The following is a 7,800-nucleotide window of genomic DNA, read 5'->3' as shown; positions in this document are numbered from 1 at the left end:
GCATCTGGCCCGGGTTCGGCCTCATGATGAAGTGAAAGTGAGTGAAAGTGTTAGTTGTTCAGTTGTGTTTGACTCTGTGACACCAAGGACTGTAGCCCACCAGGCTCCTCTGTCAATGGAATTTCCCAGGGAAGAATACTGGAGTGGGTTGCCATTTCCTTCTCCAGCGGATCTTCCCGACCCAGGGATTGAACCTGGGTTTTCTGCATTGCAGGTAGATTCTTTGGAGGCTATCTATTAAATCACAAATTCAGCCCATTCTGGTCCTTAAGATAAAATAACCACAGTAACAAACTATGGTGGCGGATCTCTAACTTCTCGAGTGTGATGTGGCGAGCCGCCCAAGCCAGGCCTTGGGAGCATGTGCATCAGTGAGGAAGGTGCTCGCTGGGCACCTGCTCTGGGTGGGGGTCTCGCCCTGCAAACCTAACACTCCCCTGTCCTGTGGCTGGTGATGCTCAATGCCGTCAATCATGCTGTCCCAGGCTGTATCAGCCCAGGCTGGCTTTTCCCTCAGCCGGGGTGTGCCATGGAGTTCGTCTAAGCCTCAGCTGCTTTCCCCACAGACTAGGCTGAGGGTCTTCACCCGCCCCCACCGTCATATGGGGCCACTGAAAGATGAAATGAGGCATCGGGTGGCAGCCTGGAGAATAGAAAGCAGGCAACAAGCCTGAAATGCTATTGTGATTCACAGCTGCAAGACTCTGCCTTTGGACTTCGCTGGTGGTCCAGTGGTTAAGAATCCACCTGCCAGTGCAGGAGACACGGGTTCAGTCCCTGGTACGGGAAGATATCACATGCCATGGGGCAACTAAGCCCGTGAGCCACAACTATTGAGCCTGTGCTCTAGAGCCCAGGAGCCACACCTATGGGGCCCACATGCTGTAACTACTGAAGACCAAGTGCCTAGAATCCGGGCTCCACAGCAAGAGAAGCCACTGCAGTGAGAAGCCCATGCACTGCAACTAGAGAGTGACCCCAGCTTACCACAGCTAGACAAAGCCCACACACAGCAAAGAAGACCCAGCCCAGCCAAAAAGTTTAAATAATTTTTTAAAAAGACTTTACCTTCCACTTAACAGCCAGTCGTGCCCGGTTCTGGTTTGAACTGAGTATTATGATGACTACAGAACAGACTCCTGTGTGTTGAACCCCTCGTTTGTACCAGGCACCTTGATGATCTCATTTCACCAGCACAACAACTCTACAGCCTGGGGATTCCTACGCTGGTCTCCATTTATCTAAGGAGGAGACTCGGATGCAGAGAGTTTGTGTCATTTGCTACTGGTCCCAGAGCTGTAAGAGCACTGTGGGGCAGTGACTTCAGAGCCCACGCTGAGCCACTGGGATCCGGGCTCTGAGAAGAAGCAGCTGCATTAGGACTGGGAGCAGAGGGGCATGTTTAACCCACTGGACACATCAGAGCTGAGACAAGCCCGAGGCATCCTGCCCTGGGTGTGTGCTTGACAGGGAAACTCCCTGGCAGGAGTGGTTCTCCAAATACCACACAGACGAGCAAGGACCCCTGGATTTGGAAAAGCAGATTTCTCTTTGTTTATATTAATAAGTGAAGTGTTAGTCACTCAGTCATGTCCGACTCTGCGACAACATGGACTGTAGCCTGCCAGGCTCCTCTGTCCATGGGATTCTCCAGGCGAGAATACTGGAGTGGGTTGCCATTTCCTCTTCCAGGGGATCTTCCTGATCCAGGGATTGAACCTCGGTCTCCCTCACTGCAGGCAGTTTCTTTACCATCTGAGCCACCATGGAACCCCAGGGTTGGGTGGGAACAGTGACCCCCACTTGAAGCACATATACCAAGCCTGCTTGGCTGGCACAATCATGTCCGGTTACTAAAAAAAATTCTGTTTTTGTGATACCTTAGATGTTTGGTTTTGCTTTCGAGCTGGGTACAGTTGATGGCACAAGTTATTTTATAGCTCTCGCAGGTAAATGCTATGTTCTCAGTAATGAAAGGTAATCTGTTGTCCCAGCCATCCTGCAAGGCTTCTCCCTGGGTGCTTGGTCCCTTCTTCCTGCCTGAATCTGTTCAGTTCTAGAACGTTCCTCCTTGGCTTCAAAGAAAGAAAGAAAGAAAACAAGTTGATATTTTGCCGAATTTGAATGGCAACCAGTAAAGAAGGTCAAGTTTTAAAAGAAGCAACATGGGAGGGGATTGTAATTAAATCCGCTCTGGGCTCGGTACGGATGATTCATCCCACACAGCATACTGGAAAGCACGTGACCGAAGGTATTTTTCTAAATAACTTCAAGTGCTAGTCAAGTTATTCTTTAAATTGCATGCCAGCGACATCTCCAAACTGGTATTTCGCTTGGCAGGCGCTGAGTCTCTGCCATAGCCCAGATTTTCCTGCAGCCAGAACCCAGCCTTGTTTTGACAGTTGTTTCTGCTGCCTTCCACTTCTGCCTGGAAGGATGGCACAGCTCGTAAGTCTGGGGAGGGAGGTGTGTGGTGGACTCCACATGGGCAGAGCACCTCTGCTTGGGTCCAAGGAGCTGCCCAGTGCCCTCAGATGGGGAAGATGAAGGCTTAGGTCTTTTCCAAGTGATGGCACTGCTGAAATTCCTCTCGGGAAGATTCTATGGAGCACAGGTAGCACACTTGGTAAAGACCCCGCCTGCCATTGCAGGAGACACAAGAGACCTGGGTTCGATCCCTGGGTTGGAAAGATCCCCTGGAGTAGGAAATGGTCAACATGTTCCAGTACTCTTGCCTGGGAAATCCCATGGAGAGAGAAGCCTGGAGGGCTACAGTCCATGTGGTTGCAAAGAGTTGGACATGACTGAGCACATACAGGCACACAGGAAGGTTCCATTGAAACAGGAGCCCCCAGGCAAGTGTGTGCTCAAAACCTCCTCCACTAGGAGGTGTCCCCAGCCACCACACCACTCCTATCATGCCGAGCTTACTCTGGTTAGTACACAGTGATACAGCTCCAGGTAGGTCCTGGCCCTAGAGCCTAACCTGAGCTGAGCCCACCAGAGTCCTTTCTTTTTTTAAAAATTGAAGTGTAGTTGATTTACAATGTTGTGTCAGCTTCTGGTATACAACAAAGTGATTCAGTTATACATCTATATAACTATTCCTTTTCATGTTCTTTTCCATTATGGTTTATTAATAGGATATTTAATGTAGTGCCCTGTGCTATACAGTAGGACCTTGTTGTTTATCTGTTTTATATATAGTAGTTTGTATCTGCTAATTCCAAACCCCTGATCTAGCCCTCCCCACTCTTTTCCCTTTGGTAACCATAAGTTTGTTTTTTATGTCTAGGAGTCTGTGTCTGTTTTGTAAGTAAGTTCAATTGTGTCATATTTTACAGTCCATGTGTAAGTGATATCATCTGGTATTTGTCTTTTTCTGTCTGGCTTCACTTGGTATAATAGTCTCTGGGTCTGGTCCATGTTCTGTAAATGGTCTTATTTCATTCTTTTTATGGCTGAGTAATATTCCATTGCATATACATAGCACATTTTGTTTATCCATTCATCTGTCAGTAGACGTTTAGGTTGCTTCCATGTCTTGACTATTTTAAGTAGTGCTGCAATGAACATTGAGGTTAAAGAATCTTTTCGAATTGTAGTTTTTCCAGATATTTGCCCAGGAGTGGAATTGCTGGATCATCTGGCAACTCTGTTTTTAGATTTTGGAGGAAAATCCATACTGTTCTCCATAGTGCCTGCACCAATTTGCTTTCTCACCAACAGTGTAGGAAGGTTCCCTTCTCTCTACACCCTCTCCAACTTTTGTTATTTATACTTTTTAATATTGGTTATCTTCAGAGTCCTTTAAAAATCAGACTTTATCTTGGCTACAAAAGTAGGGAAAGCTGATCTCAAAAAGAGAGGGGAAATTGATGGAATATGCAGAGAGGAGCAAGACTAAAGCAGAAGGAGAGGGTTTTGATGGTGTCTTGGGTACCAATCTCAATTTCCCTTGAGGCTCAACTATCCTGAAATCTTCCAGGGCAGCAGAATATCCTCAACATTAATTTCCCTTTCCGTTAGGCTAATCCAACGGGAGCTTCTGTCACTTGCAACAAAAAGATCCCTCATAATGTCTGATGACTCTCCTGTACTCATGACCTCACTGTGAGGTAGAAAATCTCTATAGCTGCACCTGGTCTACCTGGATGGGCACCTTGTTAATAGGTGGGCTCACTTTAAGAAAACTTGGTGTGTTAAAATGCACATGCATGCATGCTAAGTCACTTGAATTGTGTCCAACTCTTTGAGCCCCTATGGACTGTAGCCCACCAGTCTCCTGTGTCCATTGGATTTTCCAGGCAAGAATACTGGAGTGGGTTACCGTGGCCTCCTCCAGGGGATCTTCCCAACCCAAGGATTGAACCTGTGTCTCCTATGTCTCTTGAATTGGCAGGCAGATTCTTTACCACTAGCATTACCTGGGAAGCCCTAAAATGCACATAATCAAATCCAAAAATTTAATGGTTAAATATTCCTACCCACAAAAGAATTGTACATTCTTCAAAAAGGAATTTATTAGAAGGGATTGTTTCAATTATCTACTGCGTTAAAAACATTCTTTTGGAACCAAACTATCTTTTAAAGGAGCTAGTAAAACAAATTTTGATGTACAACCTAGGGCTGTATTATGAAATATCATAGATTTTGGGATTTTCCCTGGTGGCTCAGGCAGTAAAGAATCTGCCTGCAATTCAGGAGACCCAGGTTCAATCCCTGGGTCAGGAAGATGCCCTGAAGAAGGGAATGGCAAGCCACTCCAGTATTCTTGCCTGGGAAATCCCAAGCACAGAGGAGCCTGGTGGACTACAGCCATAGGGTCACAAAGAGTCGAATAAAACTTAGTGACTTTCCCTTTATTATAGACTAGGTTTTCTTAAATGATAGAAATTTATTGTCTCACAGTTCTGGAGGCTAGAAATCCAAGGTGAAGGTATTGGCAGAGCTGGCTCTTTCCAAGAGCAAAGAGGGAAGGATCTCACCCAGGGCTCTTGTAAATGGTGGTCTTTGTGACTGTCTCTGTTCCTCTTTCTTTAAGGACACCAGTCATTTTGGATTAGGGCCCACCCTCATGACCTCACTTTAACTGGGTGGTCAATGTGAAGACCCTGTTTCAAATTCTAAGTTACTAGGAGGTGGGATACTAATGTATCTTTTAGGGGGAGATGCAATTCACCCCATTACCCCATACCGTGGAATACTACGCAGTCAGGACAAAGAAGGGGGTGTGTCTGCACGTGCTGAGACCATACATATTATGTGAAAAAGCCAGTTTTTATGTATTTATTTTATCAAAGTATAGCTGATTAACAATATTGTGTTAATTTTTGCTATATAGCACAGTAATTCAGTTATACATATATACACATACATACACTATATATATATTATTTTTAATATTCTTTTCCATTATGTTTTATTACATGATACTGAATATAGTTCCCTGTGCTATAAAGTAGGACCTTTTTTTTTGGAGGTGGGGTATCTGAGAGGCTTAGATGAAGAAGTAGGACCTTCTTGTTTATCCATTCTATGTATAATAGTTTGTATCTGCTAATTCCATTATCTCCCATTGCATCCCTTCCACACTCTCCCCCGCGCCCCTGGCAACCACAAATCTGTTCTTTATGTCTTTGACTCTGTCTCTGTCTCACAGATAAGTTTGCCTGTGCCATGTTTTAGATTCCACATATAAGCAATATCATATGATACTTGTCTTTCTTTGACTGACTCACGTCACTCAGTATGACAATATCTAGTTCCATCCAGGCTGCTGCAAATGGCATTATTTCCTTTTACTTATGGCTGAGTAATATTCCATTGTCTCTATGTGCCACATCTTCTTTATCCTTTTTCATCTATTGATGGACATTTGGGTTGTTTCCATGTCCTGGGTATTGTGAATAGTGCTGCAATGAACACTGGACTGCATGTATCTTTCTGAATTAAAGGTTTGTCTGGGTATATGCCCAGGAGTTGGATCACTGGGTCATATGGTAACTCTCTTTTTAGTACTTTGAGGAACCTTTATACTGTTTTCCATAGTGGGTACACCAACTTACATTCCCACCAACAGTGTAGGAGGGTTCCCTTTTCTCCACACCTTCTCTGGCATTTGTTATTTGTAGTATGTCTGCATATTTTGACCCCTCTGTAAAATATGTACATGTGAGTGTGTGAGCACTGACATTGACACATATAAGTATAGTCCTTTAATTTCTGGGAGGAATCAAGACAAGTTCACAATAGTTATCTTGTTGGAGAGAGACCTGAAAAAGAAAGAGAAGACTGACTTGTATTTTATTGACTTTCTATTTCTATACTGTCTGAATCTCATGTGTAGATACACATACATATGTGTTTGTGCCTGTATAAACGTGTATATATATACATACATACATACATATATACATACATACATACATATATATATATATATATATATATATATATATATATATATGGGCTTCCCTGGTGGTTCAAACTGTAAAGAATCTGCCTGAAATGCAGGAGACCCAGGCTCAATCCTTGGGTTGGGAGGATCCCCTGGAGAAGGGAATGGCTACCCACTCTAGTGTTCTCACCTGGAGAATTCCATGGACAGAGGAGCCTGACCAGCTACATTTCATGGGGTTGGAAAGAGTCGGACATGACTGAGTGACTAAGACTAACATACATATGTATATATAAAGAGACTTCTTTTCTTTCTTACGCTTTTCTATATTATATTAACAATGTAAGCTATGTATTGCCTTTTTAAAAAAATTTTATTTATTTATTTTAATTGGAGGTAATTACTTTACAATATTGTAGTGGCTTTTGCTGTACATTGACATGAATCAGCCATGGGTGTACATGTGTTCCCCATCGTGAAAACCCTCCCACCTCCCTCCCCTTAAAGATGTGAGTTGAGTTTTTCTCAGAAATAGGTTTTGTGTGTCAAATATAACCTACACTCTGTGTATGTGTCTGTAGTGGCAAGCTCTTAAAAGCTTATGTTTGTTCTTGTCCTCATATGTGGTACTTAGCCAGAGAGGCCAGGAAATTAGGTCCTTTCTAGTGTTCTGGAGACAGTGATAGGGAGGATGAAGGCAAAGGAAATCAAGGTTGGTCCTGGAGGCTGGATAGAACTGCTTCCTTAGACGATGAAATGAAGGCTTTTTTGTTAAATACCAGAGATTCATCAGGCAAAGCCTTGGAGTTGCCACAGGCTCTTACTCCATTCTGATGCCTGTGGTGTTTTTGAAGCTCCAAGAGAAATTTCCTTGGAAGGAATGAGAAGGCTGGGATGCAGTGCATCATTTTTTTTTCTTTTTAAAGACCTCTTTTTAGGCCAGTTATTTCTCAATCCTAGTTCCGGGAGAAAAGTAGACCAGGTATTAAAAAGCAGAGACATCACTTTGCCAACAAAGGTCCATATAATCAAAGCTATGGTTTTTCTACTAGTCATGTATGGATGTGAGAGTTGGACCAGAAAGAAGGCTGAGTGCCAAAGAATTGATGCTTTTGAACTCTAGTGCTAGAGAAGACTCTTGAGAGTCCCATGGGCAGCAAGGAGATCAAACCAGTCAATGCTAAAGAAAAACAACCTTGATTATTCATTGGAAGGACTGATGCTGAAGGTGAAGCTCCAATATTTGGCCACCTGATGCAAAGAGCCAACTCATTAGAAAAGACCCTGATGCTGGGAAAGATGGAGGGCCAGAGGAGAAGGGGGCATCAGAGGATGAGAAGGTTGGATAGCATCATCAACTCAATGGGCATGAGTTTGAGCAAACTTTGGGAGATAGTGAA

Source organism: Giraffa tippelskirchi, chromosome 4 (genome assembly GCF_054371585.1).
Source record: "Giraffa tippelskirchi isolate mGirTip1 chromosome 4, T2T-mGirTip1v1.2.pri, whole genome shotgun sequence".
NCBI lineage: Eukaryota > Metazoa > Chordata > Mammalia > Artiodactyla > Giraffidae > Giraffa > Giraffa tippelskirchi.
Note: the sequence above shows the minus strand (reverse complement) of the source record.